The sequence below is a fragment of the Sphaeramia orbicularis genome, chromosome 17 (assembly GCF_902148855.1).
Source record: "Sphaeramia orbicularis chromosome 17, fSphaOr1.1, whole genome shotgun sequence".
Taxonomy (NCBI): domain Eukaryota; kingdom Metazoa; phylum Chordata; class Actinopteri; order Kurtiformes; family Apogonidae; genus Sphaeramia; species Sphaeramia orbicularis.
Window position 1 is genome coordinate 21747571 of NC_043973.1, and position 19133 is coordinate 21766703.

Sequence of the window (19133 nt, forward strand, 5' to 3'; positions counted from 1 at the left end):
GTCACTGGAAGGTCAGAATCAAGTCCAGTTGTATTTGTCAGCCCTGGGGAGTTACCTAAGAGAAGTGATTGATCATGTAGTTATCTAACAATTTACTTATAATTGTATACTTTCACAGGTATATTACCATGTTATTGAAATATGTTTTTTGACTCAGACAGGTCTGCAGAAAATTAAAATATTGCTAATATATAGGAAGTTATTACCTGCACATGGCCCATGATGAAGTCTTACATCATCTATGGCCACATCAGACCGGATATTTGAACCTCTCCTCCCTTCAAAGATGATCTACAATTGTACAAGTACACAAGTTGCTTGTAAAGATAGATACATAACAATATTAATATGAAAAATAAAACATGGTTGAAGTATGTTCTTTACCTGATATTCATTGAAACAATTGTTTAATGTTATGTACAAAATATCTGCTAAACTTGCAGACTCATGAGTTATTAATTTATATGTCAAACCCCAGGGAGTGGAGATCAAGTACTCAAGTCAGTCTTTTATTCATATTTTAGTTAGATTTGTACATTTTCTTTCTTGTAGCTCTGAAAATGTTTTGCTAGGAAACTGTCTAAAATCTCACAAAGAACTCATGTATTTTATAGTTAACTCACCTGAAAAGGTCCAGATGGGGTAAAGTCCACCCGAGCTTCACGCCACATATTTCCTTGGTCATTCCTCTTCCACCAAATAGCTTCAGCCCATCTGCCCTGAACCAAATACACATGAAGGCCCATTGTATCAGCGGAGCCGTACATATGGTACCAGAACCGTAGACACTGAGGACCAGAGTCTGAGGACTCAGGGCTGATGAGACGAGCTGTGTTTCCATATGGCTGAGAGCTGGCCTCGATGTAAAGGTAGTGTCCACCTAGAAATCAGGTGATATTGACAAATTTGTCAGGCAGTGGTACAGATGTTCTTCACACCATAACACCGTGTTGGGTTTGTCATCTTTAAAGTGTTACACAGAGGAGAGTTCATTACCACCAGTGTGGTCAGCAGAGGGCCCAGTCATCAGGGTTGGTGTAGAGCCACTCTGCCATGTCCAGTCAAAAGCATCTGTGATCATCTGATTCCAGTTGCAAAGGTCCTGGTCAAAGCTACAGTCAAAGCTGGAAACTGTAGTGGAAACATTTACACAACATTAATTTTACTCTTTGAGTTGTTACTCTAGCTAAGTTCCCGTAGTGGAAACATTATAAACAAAGCACATAACATAATTTAAGCAATTCTGTGTAAAATGTCAACAATTTCTAACAAAAATAACCTCCAACACTACATATTAAGTGATTGTTAAACTAGATTCTTAAGTAGTGACCAAACTTTCACCTTCTAAAGCTCTAGAAGAAGGTATGTTTGATTGTGGACCGTTATGTCCATTTTGTTGGCTGATCAAAATAATTTTTTTTTGGTTATTTCAAGTCAGATCAATGTGAAGCTTTGGAACTAAATAACTTTATTGCTAATGCAGACCGCCTGAAATATTTTCAGGTAAGGAGGTTTTTACAATGTTGGTAATTCAAGATGGTAATTTAAATAATATATATGAATAAAGTTTTGTGAATGTGGATTTTGGTTTACCCATGTTTGTAAGGAGGACAAATAATGCAAATATATAGGAAATTATTACCTTCACAAGGCCCATGATGAAGTTTTACATCATCTATGGCCACATCAGACTGGTCATTTGAACCTCTCCTCCCTTCAAAGATGATCTACAATTGTACAAGTACACAAGTTGCTTATAACTGTGACAGAATGTAAGATTAAAGAAACAAAGATAGATGCATAAGAACATTGATGTGGAAAATAAAACATGGCTGAAGTACCTTCTTTAACTGATATTTATTGAAACTAAATTTGTATAGTGTTATGTACAAAATATCTGCTAATTCATGAGTTATTACTTCGCATCTCAAACCCCAAGGAGTGGAGATCAAGTACTTATGTCAGTCTTTTATTGGTACACTTTCTTTCTTGTAGCTCTGAAAATGTTTTGCTAGGAAACTGTCTGTCACAAAGAACTCATGTATTTTATATTTAACTCACCTGAAAAGGTCCAGATGGGGTAAAGTCCACCCGAGCTTCATTCCACATGTTTCCTTGGTCATTCCTCTTCCGCCAAATAGCTTCAGCCCATCTGCCCTGAACCAAATACACATGAAGGCCCATTGTATCAGCGGAGCCGTACATATGGTACCAGAACCGTAGACACTGAGGACCAGAGTCTGAGGACTCAGGGCTGATGAGACGAGCTGTGTTTCCATGTGGCTGAGAGCTGGCCTCGATGTAAAGGTAGTGTCCACCTAGAAATCAGGTGATATTGACAGAATTCTGAGGCAGTGGTACAGATGTTCTTCACACCATAACACCATGTTGGGTTTGTCATCTTTAAAGTGTTACACAGAGGAGAGTTCATTACCACCAGTGTGGTCAGCAGAGGGCCCAGTCATCAGGGTTGGTGTAGAGCCACTCTGCCATGTCCAGTCAAAAGCATCTGTGATCATCTGATTCCAGTCGCAAAGGTCCTGGTCAAAGCTACAGTCAAAGCTGGAAACTGTAGTGGAAACATTTACACATTAATTTTACTCTTTGAGTTGTTACTCTAGCTAACTTCCTAAATTGTCAACAATCTATTGAATTAACAAGTGAAGATTTTTAATTTGTATATAAGGTTCTTCCGGTTAGCTGGTCCATTAGTCTGTTCATTTGTTGATCAACTCCATTTATGATTAGATGTTTATGCAATTAGTGAGTAGTTGTAGTGGCAATGTAACTTGCATGAAGACATATCCCAGATAATGTAATTCAGGTAATTTAAAAATAGTATAAAATGGAATAAAGACACATCAACATATTTTGTTGTCAACAAAGCAAAAAGTCTCCCATACCAGTGTTTGCAGGGAGGACTTCTGCAATTGTTACTGGAAGGTCAGAATCAAGTCCAGTTGGGTTTATCAGCCCTGGGGAGTTACCTAAGGGAAGTGACTGATCATGTAATTATCTAACAATTTACTTATAATTGTGTACTAAAGCCCTGATCAAAGCTGCAGTCAAGTCTGGAAACTGGAGTGGAAACATTTACAAAACATTAACAGGACTACTCAGCTATTATTGTATGTAACTTCCTAAAATGCTCGGTAAATGTACCAGTGAGCAGATCCTTTGTGTGGAGTAATACTGGATCAGCTGGTCTGACAGTTGTGCCAGCAGAGATCTGGACCTGTCTGTGCTGCGTGTCCCTTGCCCCAACCTCCTCCACCTGCAGACCACCAGGTAGCACCCTGGGTGTGTGTTGGTGGCTTGTCTTCCTCTCTTCTCCCAAAACTACAGAAGGTCAGAGCACTCACTTTCTGGTTCAGACTTGTGCACCGTGTCTCTAATGTGCTCTGATGTGCACTCCCTGCTCAAATAGTAAGTAAGTAAGTAAGTACATTTTATTTGTAGAGCACTTTTCACAGACAGAGTCACAAAGTGCTTTATCAATTCAAATCAGAATCAAATCAAGTTTACAGAGACCCAACAGAATCCTCCAGGAAATAGTGCAGCATTTTTCAGATGCACATAACAAAAAACAACTACACTACAGACTCACACTGCACTTCACACTGTAATTATACACTCAAAAAAATGCTACATATGCACAAATCTCTAAAATCTTGAAGCTGGTTAATTGTATTACGCAGGACACAGCATGCACTTCTCTGATTGGTCCATCTGATGCACACAAGAAATTCCCTTAGAAGCCCATTTTTACCCTCTCTTCCTACACTGAACACACACCAAATGTGATGACACTATTGCTGAAAATAACTTGCCATCCATGTGCCTTTCTCTCACGACACCTGTCGGATTCTGAGAGAGATTATTACGCAGGAAATCAAGAACTGTTGTCCTCCAAGAATGGCATCACTGGCTGGAGGGTACCCAGCATCCTTTCATTATCTGGACCGAACGTAAGAATCTTGATTACCTCAGCATTGCCAGGTGTCTCAACTCATGCAAGGCACAGTGGGTGCTGTTCTTGGGTCAGTTTGATTTTACTCTCACCTACCACCCTGTGACTATGAACAGTAAATCTGATGCACTGTCTAGGGTTTCTGACTCTTGTTCCCGCGAGTTGATGTCTGGAATACCAGTGAACCAAACCAGCTCCCTCACAGACCCCACCAAACTGACTCTTTGTCCCCTGAGATGCCAGGTCCTAAGTCCTTCAGTAGGGACATTCCTCCAGGCTGCCATGTCACCAAGGAATCCACAGGACTCTATCGTTCATTAAGAGGAGGTTCTGGTGGCCACACATTGCCTCAGACACCCAGGAGTTTGTTACTGTGTGTGAGACTGTGCCTGCAACAAAGCCTTGCATAAACAACAGGTGGAGCTGTTGTATCCTCTCCTCATCCCTTCCCAGCTTTAGTCCCACATAGCAGTCGACTTTGTCACCGGATTACCTCCATAGGTAGGTAACACCATCATTCTGACCATTGTCGACTGCTTCTCAAAGGCGGTACATTTCATGCTTTTTACAGAAGCTCTCCACTGCTCAAGAAACTGCAGACATCCTGGTCCAACATATCGCCCGGCTCCATGGGATTCCGGTTGATATTGTGTCGGACTGTGGACCAGAGTTTTCATCACGTGTGGCATGGCTTTTGTCAAGCTCTGGGAGCATTGCCCAGCCTCACGTCAGACTACCATCCACGATCAAATAGGCAGACAAGACAATCTAATCAAGATCTGGAGGTGGCTCTATGATACATCACAGTGTGACACCCATACTCGTGGAGCAAGCAGTTCGCCTGGGTCGAATATGCCCATAATTCACTGACCAGCACGGCCATAGGTATGTCACCATTCATGTGTGCTATGGGTTTCCAACCCCCTTTGCAGGAGCAAGTGTCAGTCCCTTATGTACAGGCTCATCTCGAGTGGTGCTGCTCAGTTTGGAAGACAGTTCGAGCCACCCTACTATGCAAGGCATAGAGAGGACCGCTAACTGCCATTGCACCCCAGCACCTAAGTATCAGGTAAGTCAAAAAGTCTGGCTCTCTTCTTGTGACCTACCCTTACAGGTGGAGAGTCACAAGCTTGCTCCCCAATTCATTGGCCCGTATGTGATTGACAAAGTGATCAACCTGGTAGCGGTGCGACTCAGTTTGCCCTCAGTTCTAAAAGTACACCCCGTCTTTCGTGTCTTCCTCCTCAAACACTACCTGGGGAGCCCGTTGCAACCACCAACTGACACTCCCTCCCAGATGATAGACAGACACCCCGCCTAAACCGTCAGCTGCATCTTAGATGTTTGGCGCCGTGGTAACAGTTTCCAATACCCTGTGGATTGGGAGGGACATGGACTAGAGGAACGGTCCTGGATCTCCTGTTCTCTCATTCTTGACGCCTCGCTACTCAGGAATTTCTACACACTCCATCTCAAGAAACCAGGTAAGACACTAGGAAACATCTCTCTGGTCCCCTATAATGCATCCAATGCCACCATCTGTTGGCAGCGGGAGGCATTGTCCCTTCCTTGGAAATGCGGTGCACAGCAGCAGACAATATGCAATTACTGCTGCTTAAAAGATTTGGTCGGATGGATGCAGATCGCCAGATTGTCCCACTCTACATGGGAATCACAGCTTGCTCGTTGCATGCTCCAAGGACCACACCTGCAGAGAGTACCACCAAGCCATGGATTGCTCCAGCCTCCAAGAGCCAGTAATCTCACCAAGCCATTGTTCTCCATGCTAAGCTACACTACTGCTACATCTGCTGAGCCACAGTCTCCCGGCTACATCCACTGTGCCACTGTCTCCATACTATGCTGTTGCTATGCTACAGCTACATCAGGTCTTGCCACGCAATCAACACTGCTATGTTAAACCTCTACCCTTTTTCTTCTCCCCTTCCCCTTTTCCCTGATTTCTCAATAAACCCTCTCTTCTGTTTGCATTTTTGCCTTGCTTCGAGTCTTGCATTGTGGATCCAGCAAACAAGAAGGTTACCAAACATCACATTCCCATTGTTTAGAGGACAAACCTTTTAACCGTTTTACTGAAGTCTTTCAATCGAGGGACACAATCATGAGTTTTCAATCTCAAAAATGAACTGCAATCATAAATGCATAATTTTCAAAACCCTTAAATATTATTAGTGTGACTGTATTATTATTATTATTATTATTATTATTATTATTGTTATTATTATTATGGCTTTTTATACAAAAATATGTGTTGTGATGGAAATGGCTTTGCATGATGGAAAAAACAGCAAATGTTGGAAATGATGACACAGAGCACTGGTGAACAATGTTCACTTTTATTATCCATGACACAAGTCATGATCAATTTTTAAACAAAACATTATTTAAACTTTATAAAAATAGTGGACATTTAATCAGAGGGTAGAAAATGGCTCCTTCTCTAAACCACAAACAAGTTAAAAGTTGGACTGGCTGCTGGAAACAAAACAAAGACTCTTTACTGTGATCAAACTCAAACCATAGATTTTTCCATTTTAAAATGACATGGAAAATTGGTTAGCCCATCACTGATGATATGCAGTGTGGTTGCAACTGGGTTCAGTCCTTTGAGGTCAGGTAGCACTGTGTTGTGATGAGCCCAGATAGCTGATGGGTTGTAGCACATTGATGAGCTAATGGAACCAAGAGACACCACCCCAGTTTTGGTGAGAGCCACACCTGTATGGAGAGTGGCCTGTTGGTGGGAAAATGGCGCCAAAATGGACGGATCACATTTGTATATTTACATTTGTAGTTTTCTGCAAAATCAATTTGTAAGACAATCTCCTCTCCTTTGATATTTTCTTTCAGGGTCCTGAGAGCAGAATATCGATGAATGATGTGGTAGATGTGTTTTCCCATCTTTTTTGAAAGTTTGTTTGAAAAATCATCCAGCAGAATTTGTACAGTCCCATGAACTTTTTCCCTGACTGTGACATGAGCTTTAAAATTTTTGTTTGTTCCATGTTTTTTAGTGTTCTTGCTCTCCTCAACCTTGCTTCTCCATTCAAACCGCCAGGTTTGCTCTTCTCCATCAAAGTCAGAGGTCAGTAGTCTCTTTTCCTTATAGTCAGGCCACTCCCTCTACATGCACTCCTTTGTTGGACTTGTTACAGACTCCATGAGGTCATTAAGGTTTGCACTTGTAATCACTTTGTGATAAAAGTCTCTCTGCCATAAACTGGAGGTCTGCATGTATTTTGCATGTGTCTCTGTCCTTGATTGTTAGTTTAACAATCCAGAAAGGTTGCATTTTGCAAAATTTGCTCTTAGAAACTTAAGTCTCTGGATGCTCCATTTTAAACTTCTGGTGAAGTATTCTCATGGACTCAAAGAGGAAGCGTTATTGCATTGGTTTCTTGCCCTTTGTAATTGTCTCTTTCTTTCCCGTTATTATTCTACTGTTGTCATCATGCTCAAAAAATGATCTTTTCTTCCACTTCTTCTCTGACTTTGTTGCATTGCATTTTTTTTTTTTTTGGGTGTACTGGAGTTTGGTGGCTCATTTCAAATTTGTCTTCATCAGCTTAGGGAAGAACCTAAACTCCTTTTTGGTACAGAAGAGCAGGTGATATTTCTTCAGAAGTTTACCAGGTACAACTTAAGAGATCACTTGTTGATCTCTAGCAGTGTACATATTTTGGTATTTCTTTTTTATCTGTAAAATAATTGTGCTCTGAAACAGGAAAGTTCTTCTTAAATCATTTGTTCTTTGCTTCATCTGTTTGGTTTTGAGCTTTGGAGAATTGACCATTTTCATTTTCTTCTGAAGTTGTTTTCATCTTTTCTTGTCTTTCCACTTTACATAAAGAACCTTCAAGCTTCACAGTAGTTGCATAAAGATATAAGACCTATAGACCTTTACCCTTGTCCTTGCAACCTTTTTCTTCCCTCTTGTCCATGTACAGTTTTAAGGTGCAGGCAGTAAAGGTGTTTAATGTAGCTCAGTGGAACTAGAGTTGTCCACTGTGGCATACTCAACACCAGTGTCTTCTGGAAACTCGGGTGGTGGTTGTTCCAGCCAAAGAACTTCTCAGCTTCAGCCAGTCTTTTCAGATTTCTTTGTCTGTTTGTTGAGAAGTTCTCTATTGTCTTCTCATGCTTCTTTTCTCTGTGTGTCACAGATCTGACAACCTCATTCTTTTTTTCAGGTATCTTTCTCTGTCTTCTGAGAAATTCTTGGTATTTAAGTGGATCTGATTTAATCCTCTCTCTGTATGCCTTTGATCTCTCTGCTGTGGCCATGTGTGCCATCTAAAGAACAGGTGGCATCACATCTAAATCTAAAATTTTATTCTTGTAGTTTCACATACTCACAATATAAATTAGTTGAAGTGTTTAGTATAACTATTTAGCACAGTATTTTAAGTGACATTAGCCAAATAAATATATTTATGACACTGGCATTGTCATTTCAATCACAGCTCATCTTTTCCATCACAACAAATAAATCGATGGAAATTAGTTTTGGAAATGGCAATGTGTAACTTTTATTTTTAAATGTCACAATGTCTGTTGTAGAGATAGTGTTAACTATACTCAAAATACACAATATTAAATGTTATTTTTCTCATTTGTACATTGAAAAGAAATATGAGCTGTTTGGAAATGATGACCAATAAATCTACTCTTGGTTTTATGAGAATTTATCTTGATTTTCCTCGTTTCACTTCTGTCCATGGAGCGAACTCTGGTCTCCGTCCATGAGCGCTCCTGTCACATTACAACTGAAGCAGTTGCAAGATCCATAAAGTTACATTTTGTAGTGTGTGTTGTCCATAAACTTACTATTAAACTAAAATTAAATAAGTATAATGAGGCTTGTCCAAAATCTGACCCAGGCACAAAGAAAACATAGCAAAAAACAGTCATAAAATAACATATTTTATAAACTAAAAATAGTACTTGACCTATAATTAAATTTTACAGAGTTCATCTTGGTGTCAAGTAAGTGTGGCAAAAATAAAAAAGACAAAATGTGTTTTTGTTTTTCTTATTTCTGTCTGGGACACAAATTCTTTGATAGTTGGAGAATCACCCATATATACTGACATAAAATGACAAAAGTTCCAGCTTCATAGTGATATACTTGTTGTTTCTGCAGGTTGTGTTCTAACTGTAGTTGGGGTTTGTGGTCCCGCTGTTGTGGTTGGGGGTTATGGTCCCGCTGTTGTGGTTGGGGGTTGGGGTCCTGCTGTTGTAGTTGGGGGTTGTGGTCCCGCTGTTGTGGTTGGGGGTTGTGGTCCCGCTGTTGTGGTTGGGGGTTGGGGTCCTGCTGTTGTAGATGGGGGTTGTTGTCCCGCTGTTGTAGTTTGGGGTTGTGGTCCTGCTGTTGTGGTTGGGGGTTGTGGTCCCGCTGTTGTAGATGGGGGTTGTTGTCCCGCTGTTGTAGTTTGGGGTTGTGGTCCTGCTGTTCTGGTTGGGGGTTGTGGTCCCGCTGTATTAGATGGGGGCTGTTGTCCCGCTGTTGTAGTTTGGGGTTGTGGTCCTGCTGTTCTGGTTGGGGGTTGTTGTCCCGCTGTTGTAGTTGGGGGATGTTGTCCCGCTGTTGTAGTTGGGGGTTGTGGTCCCGCTGTTGTGGTTGGGGGTTGTGGTCCCGCTGTTGTGGTTGGGGGTTGGGGTCCTGCTGTTGTAGATGGGGGTTGTTGTCCCGCTGTTGTAGTTTGGGGTTGTGGTCCTGCTGTTGTGGTTGGGGGTTGTGGTCCCGCTGTTGTAGATGGGGGTTGTTGTCCCGCTGTTGTAGTTTGGGGTTGTGGTCCTGCTGTTCTGGTTGGGGGTTGTGGTCCCGCTGTATTAGATGGGGGTTGTTGTCCCGCTGTTGTAGTTTGGGGTTGTGGTCCTGCTGTTCTGGTTGGGGGTTGTTGTCCCGCTGTTGTAGTTGGGGGATGTTGTCCCGCTGTTGTAGATGGGGGTTGTTGTCCCGCTGTTGTAGTTTGGGGTTGTGGTCCTGCTGTTCTGGTTGGGGGTTGTGGTCCCGCTGTATTAGATGGGGGTTGTTGTCCCGCTGTTGTAGTTTGGGGTTGTGGTCCTGCTGTTCTGGTTGGGGGTTGTTGTCCCGCTGTTGTAGTTGGGGGATGTTGTCCCGCTGTTGTAGATGGGGGTTGTTGTCCCGCTGTTGTAGTTTGGGGTTGTGGTCCTGCTGTTCTGGTTGGGGGTTGTTGTCCCGCTGTTGTAGTTGGGGGATGTGGTCCCGCTGTTGTGGTTGGGGGTAGTGGTCCCGCTGTTGTGGTTGGGGGTTGTGGTCCCACTGTTGTGGTTGGGGGTTGTGGTCCCACTGTTGTGGTTGGGGGTTGTGGTCCCGCTGTTGTGGTTGGGGGTTGTGGTCCCGCTGTTGTACTTGGGGGTTGTGGTCCTGCTGTTGTAGTTTGGGGTTGCAGTCCTGCTGTTGTGGTTGGGGGTTGTGGTCCCATTGTTGTAGTTGGGGTTTGTGGTCCCGCTGTTGTGGTTGGGGGTTGCGGTCCCGCTGTTGTGGCTGGAGGTTGTGGTCCTGCTTTTGTAGTTGGGGGTTGTGCTCCCGCTGTTGTGGTTGGGGGTTGCAGTCCCACTGTTGTGGTTTGTGGTGGTGGTCCCGCTGTTGTGGTCGGGGGTTGTGGTCCCGCTGTTGTGGTTCGGGGCTGTGGTCCTGCTGTTGTACTTGGGGGTTGTGGTCCCGCTGTTGTAGTTTGGGGAGGTGGTCCCGCTGTTGTACTTCGGGGTTGTGGTCCCGCTGTTGTAGTTTGGGGTTTTGGTCCTGCTGTTGTAGTTTGGGGTTGTGGTCCTGCTGTTGTAGTTTGGGGTTGTGGTCCCGCTGTTGTAGTTTGGGGTTGTGGTCCCGCTGTTGTAGTTTGGGGTTGTGGTCCCACTGTTGTAGATTGGGGTTGTGGTCCCGCTGTTGTGGTTTGGGGTTGTGGTCCCGCCGTTGTAGATGGGGGTTGTGGTTCAGCTGTCGTAGTCAGGGGTTGTGGTCCTGCTGTTGTACTTGGGGGTTGTGGTCCCACTGTTGAAGTTTGGGGTTGTGGTCCTGCTGTTGTACTTGGGAGTTGCGGTCCTGCTGTTGTAGTTGGGGGTTGTGGTCCTGCTGTTGTAGATGGGGGTTGTGGTCCGGCTGTTGTGGTTGGGGGTTGTGGTCCCGCTGTTGTGGTTGGGGGTTGTGGTCCCGCTGTTGTACTTGGGGGTTGCGGTCCAGCTGTTGTAGTTTGGGGTTGCGGTCCTGCTGTTGTGGTTGGTGGTTGTGGTCCCATTGTTGTAGTTGGGGTTTGTGGTCCTGCTGTTGTGGTTGGGGGTTGTGGTCCCGCTGTTGTGGTTGGGGGTTGTGGTCCCGCTGTTGTGGTTGGGGGTTGTGGTCCCGCTGTTGTAGTTGGGGGCTGTGGTCCCGCTGTTGTGGTCGGGGGTTGTGGTCCCGCTGTTGTGGTTGGGGGCTGTGGTCCTGCTGTTGTACTTGGGGGTTGTGGTCCTGCTGTTGTACTTGGGGGTTGTGGTCCCACTGTTGTAGTTTGGGGTTGTGGTCCCGCTGTTGTAGTTGGGGGTTGCTGTCCTGCTGTTGTAGTTGGGGTTTGTGGTCCTGCTGTTGTACTTGGGGGTTGTGGTCCCGCTGTTGTACTTGGGGGTTGTGGTCCTGCTTTTGTGGTTGGGGGTTGTGGTCCCGCTGTTGCGGTTGGCGGTTGTGGTCCCGCTGTTGTACTTGGAGGTTGTGGTCCCGCTGTTGTAGTTTGGGGTTGCGGTCCTGCTGTTGTGGTTGGGGGTTGTGGTCCCGCTGTTGTAGGTGGGGGTTGCTGTCCCGCTGTTGTGGTTTGGGGTTGTGGTCCTGCTGTTGTACTTGGGGGTTGCGGTCCTGCTGTTGTAGTTTGGGGTTGCGGTCCCGCTGTTGTAGTTGGGGGTTGTGGTCCCGCTGTTGTAGGTGGGGGTTGCTGTCCCGCTGTTGTGGTTTGGGGTTGTGGTCCTCCTGTTGTACTTGGGGGTTGTGGTCCTGCTGTTGTAGTTTGGGGTTGCGGTCCCGCTGTTGTAGTTGGGGGTTGTGGTCCAGCTGTCGTGGTTGGGGGTTGTGGTCCTGCTGTTGTACTTGGGGGTTGTGGTCCTGCTGTTGTACTTGGGGGTTGTGGTCCTGCTGTTGTAGTTTGGGGTTGCGGTCCTACGGTTGTAGTTTGGGGTTGCGGTCCTGCGGTTGTGGTTGGGGGTTGTGGTCCCATTGTTGTAGTTGGGGTTTGTGGTCCCGCTGTTGTAGTTTGGGGTTGTGGACCCGCTGTTGTGGTTGGGGGATGTTGTCCTGCTGTTGTACTTGGGGGTTGTGGTCCCGCTGTGTTGGTCGGGGGTTGTGGTCCCGCTGTTGTGGTTGGGGGTTGTGGTCCTGCTGTTGTACTTGGGGGTTGTTGTCCCGCTGTTGTAGTTTGGGGTTGTGGTCCTGCTGTTGTACTTGGGGTTTGTGGTCCAGCTGTTGTAGTTGGGGGTTGTGGTCCCGCTGTTGTGGTTTGGGGTTGTGGTCCCGCCGTTGTAGATGGGGGTTGTGGTCCCGCTGTTGTAGTTGGGGGTTGTGGTCCCGCTGTTGTGGTTGGGGGTTGTGGTCCCACTGTTGTGGTCGGGGGTTGTGGTCCCGCTGTTGTGGTCGGGGGTTGTGGTCCTGCTGTTGTACTTGGGGGTTGTGGTCCCGTTGTTGTAGTTTGGGGTTGTGGTCCCGCTGTTGTACTTGGGGGTTGTGGCCCCGCTGTTGTAGTTTGGGGTTGTGGTCCCGCTGTTGTAGTTGGGGGTTGTGGTCCAGCCGTTGTAGATGGGGGTTGTGGTTCAGCTGTTGTGGTTGGGGGTTGTGGTCCCGCTGTTGTAGTTGGGGGTTGTGGTCCCGCTGTTGTGGTCGGGGGTTGTGGTCCCGCTGTTGTGGTCGGGGGTTGTGGTCCCGCTGTTGTGGTTGGGGGCTGTGGTCCTGCTGTTGTACTTGGGGGTTGTGTTCCCGCTGTTGTAGTTTGGGGTTGTGGTCCCGCTGTTGTACTTGGGGGTTGTGGCCCCGCTGTTGTAGTTTGGGGTTGTGGTCCCGCTTTTGTAGTTGGGGGTTGTGGTCCAGCCGTTGTAGATGGGGGTTGTGGTTCAGCTGTTGTGGTTGGGGGTTGTGGTCCCGCTGTTGTAGTTGGGGGTTGTGGTCCTGCTGTTGTGGTTGGGGGTTTTGTACCTGCTGTTGTGGTTTGCGGTTGCGGTCCCGCTGTTGTGGTTGGGCAATGTGTACCTGCTGTTGTGGTTTTGGGTTGTGGTCCCACTGTTGTGGTTGGGGGTTGTGTACCTGCTGTTGTGGTTTGGGGTTGTGGTCCCACTATTGTGGTTTGGGGTTGTGGTCCCGCTTTTGTGGTTGGGCAATGTGTACCTGCGGTTGTGGTTGGGGGTTTTGTACCTGCTGTTGTGGTTTGGGGTTGCGGTCCCGCTGTTGTGGTTTGAGGTTGTGGTCCCGCTGTTGTGGTTTGAGGTTGTGGTCCCGCTGTTGTGGTTGGGGGTTGCATTGTTGGATTATTTGCAGGAGGCATCTCAGAACCTGATGACCAAAGGTTGTGTCAGTGAGGGCTGTTGGTTCAGTCAGGGTAGTAAGATAAACTGATGTATTTTATATTGGTTTGAGTACAAAAAATGTCAGTAGAGAAAGAACAAAATTACCTGCACAAGGCCCATGATGAAGTCTTACATCATCTATGGCCACATCAGACCGGTCATTTGAACCTCGCCTCCCTTCAAAGATGATCTACAATTGTACAAGTACACAAGCTGCTTATAATAGTGAGTATTGGAACCTCTCCTTCCTTCAAATATTATCTAAACGCATAAAATATACACATTGCAGATTTGTACAATACTTTTTTAATCATTCCCCTGTCAGATAGGTATACATATAGTCTTGTGGCTTTAAAAATGTTTTGTTTGGTAAGTTCCTTACATCTAACAGGTGTACAAAAGAAATGATGTAGATAGTTAACTCACCTGAAAATGTCCATATGAGGTAAAGTCCACCCGAGCTTCACGCCACATATTTCCTTGGTCATTCCTTTTCTGCCAAATAGTTTGAGCCCATCTGCCCTGAACCAAATACACATGAAGGCCCATTGTATCAGCAGAGCCGTACATATGGTACCAGAACCGTAGACACTGAGGACCAGAGTCTGAGGACTCAGGGCTGATGAGACGAGCTGTGTTTCCATGTGGCTGAGAGCTGGCCTCGATGTAAAGGTAGTGTCCACCTAGAAATCAGGTGACATTGACCGATTTGTCAGGCAGTGGTACAGATGTTCTTCACACCATAACACCGTGTTGAGTTTGTCATCTTTAAAGTGTTACACAGAGGAGAGTTCATTACCACCAGTGTGGTCAGCAGAGGGCCCAGTCATCAGGGTTGGTGTAGAGCCACTCTGCCATGTCCAGTCAAAAGAATCTGTGATCATCTGATTCCAGTTGCAAAGGTCCAGGTCAAAGCTACAGTCAAAGCTGGCAACTGTAGTGGAAAAATTATTAAAAAAAACCAAACAAACAAAAAAAAAAAACATATGATAATTTTAGCAATTCAATATAAAATGTCAACAATTTCAAACAAAAATAACCTCCAACACTACATATTTTTAAGCGACTGTTGAACTAGATTCTTAATTAGAGACCAAACTTGCACCTTCTAAACTTCTAGAAGAAGGTATGTTTGATTGTGGACCATTTTGTTGCCTGATCAAAATCAATTTTTTTGGTTATTTCAAGTCAGATCAATGTGAAGCTTTGAAACTAAACTTGAGTGCTAATGCAGACTGCCTGAAATATTTTCAGGTAAGGAGGTTTTTAAAATGTTGGTAAATTAAGCTGGTAATTTAAATGATGTCAAACGTAACATGTAGTATGTTACTGCTAAATGAGATATAATCTCACTCATTAAATGAAACTTTCTGGGTGCTTACCTGGGTTTGCAGGGAGGGCGTGTGGGATAGCAGTGGAAGGTTCAGAGGGCTGCATGGGTGCACTTGGCAGTGAAGAGGCGATATCTAAGGGAAATGACATATTATGGTAATGAAATAATAATAATTGATTAATAAAGGTGCATTATCAATGATATATATGATTTAAGCTTTTGTGAATGTGATTTTGGTTTACCCACGTTTGTAAAGAGGAAAAATAATGCAAATATATCGGAAAAATATTACCTGCACAAGGCCCATGATGAAGTTTTACATCATCTATGGCCACATCAGACCGGTCATTTGAACCTCTCCTCCCTTCAAAGACTATCTACAGTTGTACAAGTACACAAGTTGCTTACAATAATGACAGAATGTAAGACTAAAGAATAAAACATAGATGCATAAGAAAATTAATATGAAAAATAAAACATGGCTGAAGTACCTTCTTTACCTGATATTCATTGAAAGAAAAATTATATTGTATGTTTCTTTCTTGTAGCTCTGAAAATGTTTTGCTAGGAAATTGTCTAAAGTCTCACAAAGAACTCATGTATTTTATATTTAACTCACCTGAAAAGGTCCAGATGGGGTAAAGTCCACCCGAGCTTCATGCCACATGTTTCCTTGGTCATTCCTCTTCCGCCAAACTGTGTCAGCCCATCTGCCCTGAACCAAATACACATGAAGGCCCATTGTATCAGCGGAGCCGTACATATGGTACCAGAACCGTAGACACTGAGGACCAGAGTCTGAGGACTCAGGGCTGATGAGACGAGCTGTGTTTCCATGTGGCTGAGAGCTGGCCTCGATGTAAAGGTAGTGTCCACCTAGAAATCAGGTGACATTGACAGATTTCTCAGGCAGTGGTACAGATGTTCTTCACACCATAACACCATGTTGGGTTTGTCATCTTTAAAGTGTTACACAGAGGAGAGTTCATTACCACCAGTGTGGTCAGCAGAGGGCCCAGTCATCAGGGTTGGTGTAGAGCCACTCTGCCATGTCCAGTCAAAAGAATCTGTGATCATCTGATTCCAGTTGCAAAGGTCCTGGTCAAAGCTACAGTCGAGGCTGCAAACTGTAGCGGAAAAATTATAAAAAAAGAAAAAAAACAACAACACATCATAAGATTATTTTAGAAATTCAATATAAAATGTCAAGAATTTCTAACAAAAATAACCTCCAACACTACATATTAAGCGACTGTTGAACTAGATTCTTAATTAGTGACCAAACTTGCACCTTCTAAACTTCTAGAAGAAGGTAAGTTTTATTGTGGACCATTATGTCCATTTTGTTAGCTGATCAAAATATTTTTTTTGGTTATTTCAAGCCAGATAAATGTGAAGCTTTGGAACTAAATAACTTTAGTGCTAATGCAGACTGCCTGAAATATTTTCAGCAGAAGCGATTTCTCATAGACTGCAAGGGAAGCTAAGCTTCCCCTAAAATTACGAAAATTAAATGGTCAAATGTGTATGGTTGTGTTGACAATTCATTGACTACAAATGTGTTAGAACACGTTCATCTCACAGACGAGTTCAATCAGAATCAGCTTTATCACAAATCAGCGGACTCGATGTTGTTCACTTCTCATACATTGCCGTTGCGCAGTTTTCTCATACAATCTCTGCTCAGTGCATTTGCATGTAGAAGCTTGGCGTCCATGCACTTCAGTGGGACTTCATGTAACAGTTTTTTTCATTGCCTCAAAACTCGACGGTAACTGGATAAATGCCACGAGGTTGTCCTGCCCCCGGACGCTCGGCATATCTGGGGGTGAATGGAGCTGTGGGCGGAGCTTGGCTGGGCTGGACGCCAGGCTTCCACATACTGATTGGAGGATCAGTCGAAAGGCTGAATCCCATTTGATTTACAGCTATTTTGAGACATACTCCTTCAGTTGACAGAGTTCAGTTTAATACTGTCACACATTCTGCTGTGAAATCAAGGAAGAATCCACTACGAAATTACTTGTTCATTTCTTGCACTGTAAATAAAACACACTCATTGTACTTCCTTGTTTCAATTTGACATCATTTCAGTGTTTTCTTGTTTAGTTGGTACGATAAGGTCACTGACCATTTTCTTTGAAGGAACGGAGGGCCGAATTTATGTTTGAATAACTTGACTTTTTTTTAATGTAAGCCGACAATGAGCTTCCTGTCTCTGAAAGACGAGCAGCCACCACTGATTTTCAGGTAAGGAGGTTTTTACAATGTTGGTAATTTAAGCTGGTAATTTAAATGATGTCAAACAGAACATGTAGTATGTTACTGCTAAATGAGATATAATCTCACCCATTAAATGAAACTTTCTGGGTCCTTACCTGGGAGGGTGTCTGGGATAGCAGTGGAAGGTTCAGAGGGCTGCGTAGGTGCACTTGGCAGCGAAGAGGAGATATCTAAGGGAAATGACCAATTATGGTAATAATAATAAATAATTGATTACTAAAGATGCATTATCAAAGATATATATGATTAAGCTTTTGTGAATGTATATTTTGGTTTACCCATGTTTGTAAAGATTAAAATTATTACCTGCACAAGGCCCATGATGAAGTTTTACATCATCTATGGCCACATCAGACAGGTCATTTGAACCTCTCCTCCCTTCAAAGATGATCTACAATTGTACAAGCACACAAGCTGCTTATTATAATTATAGTATGGAAGACTAAAGAATAAAACATGGATGCGTAAGAACATTAATATGAAAAAAAAAACATGGCTGAAGTACCTTCTTTACCTGATATTCACTAAAAGAAAAATTGCATTGCCTTATGTTTCTTTCTTGTAGCTCTGAAAATGTTTTGCTAGGAAACTAACATCTAACAAAGTCATGTATTTTATATTTAACCCACCTGAAAAGGTCCATATGAGGTAAAGTCCACCCAAGCTTCATGCCACATATTTCCTTGGTCATTCCTCTTCCGCCAAACAGTTTGAGTCCATCTGCCCTGAACCAAATAGACGTGAAGGCCCATTGTATCAGCGGAGCCGTACATATGGTACCAGAACCGTAGACACTGAGGACCAGAGTCTGAGCACTGAGGGCTGATGAGACGAGCTGTGTTTCCATGTGGCTGAGAGCTGGCCTCGATGTAAAGGTAGTGTCCACCTAGAAATCGGGTGACATTGCTAAATTTGTCAGGCAGTGGTACAGATGTTCTTCACACCATAACACCATGTTGGGTTTGTCATCTTTAAAGTGTTACACAGAGGAGAGTTCATTACCACCAGTGTGGTCAGCAGAGGGCCCAGTCATCAGGGTTGGTGTAGAGCCACTCTGCCATGTCCAGTCAAAAGCATCTGTGATCATCTGATTCCAGTTGCAAAGGTCCTGGTCAAAGCTACAGTCGAGGCTGCAAACTGTAGTGGAAATATTTACACAACATTAATTTTACTCTTTGAGTTGTTACTCTTGGTAACTTCCTAAATTGTTAATCTATTGACTGAATGATCTGCAGAAACTCTGGATTCAGTATTTGTTAGACAAGTGAAGATTTTTAATTTGTATATAAGCTTCCTCTGGTTAATTGGTCCATTCATTCCTTGATCGACTCCATTTATGATTAGATGTTTGTGGAATTAGTCAGTAGTTGTAGTGGTAATGCAGCTGGCATGGAGATATAAACCAAGTAATGTAATTTAGATCATTTAAAGTAGTATAAAATGGAACAAAGACTCATCAACGTATTTTGTTGTCAACAGAGCAAGAAATCACCCATCCAATCTCCCTTCCTGCCCCCTTACCAGTGTTTGCAGGGAGGACTTCTGCAATTGTCACTGGAAGGTCAGAATCAAGTCCAGTTGTATTTGTCAGCCCTGGGGAGTTACCTAAGAGAAGTGATTGATCATGTAGTTATCTAACAATTTACTTACAATTGTGTACTTTCACAGGTATATTACCATGTTATTGAAATATGTTTTTTGACTCAGACAGGTCTGCAGAGAGTTCAAATAATGCAAATATATAGGAAAATTATTACCTGCACAAGGCCCATGATGAAGTTTTACATCATCTATGGCCACATCAGACCGGTCATTTGAACCTCTCCTCCCTTCAAAGACGATCTACAATTGTACAAGTACACAAGTTGCTTATAATAGTGACAGAATGTCAGACTAAACAATAAAAGATAGATGCATAACAATATTAATCTGAAAAATAAAACATGGTTGAAGTATGTTCTTTACCTGATATTCATTGAAAGAAAA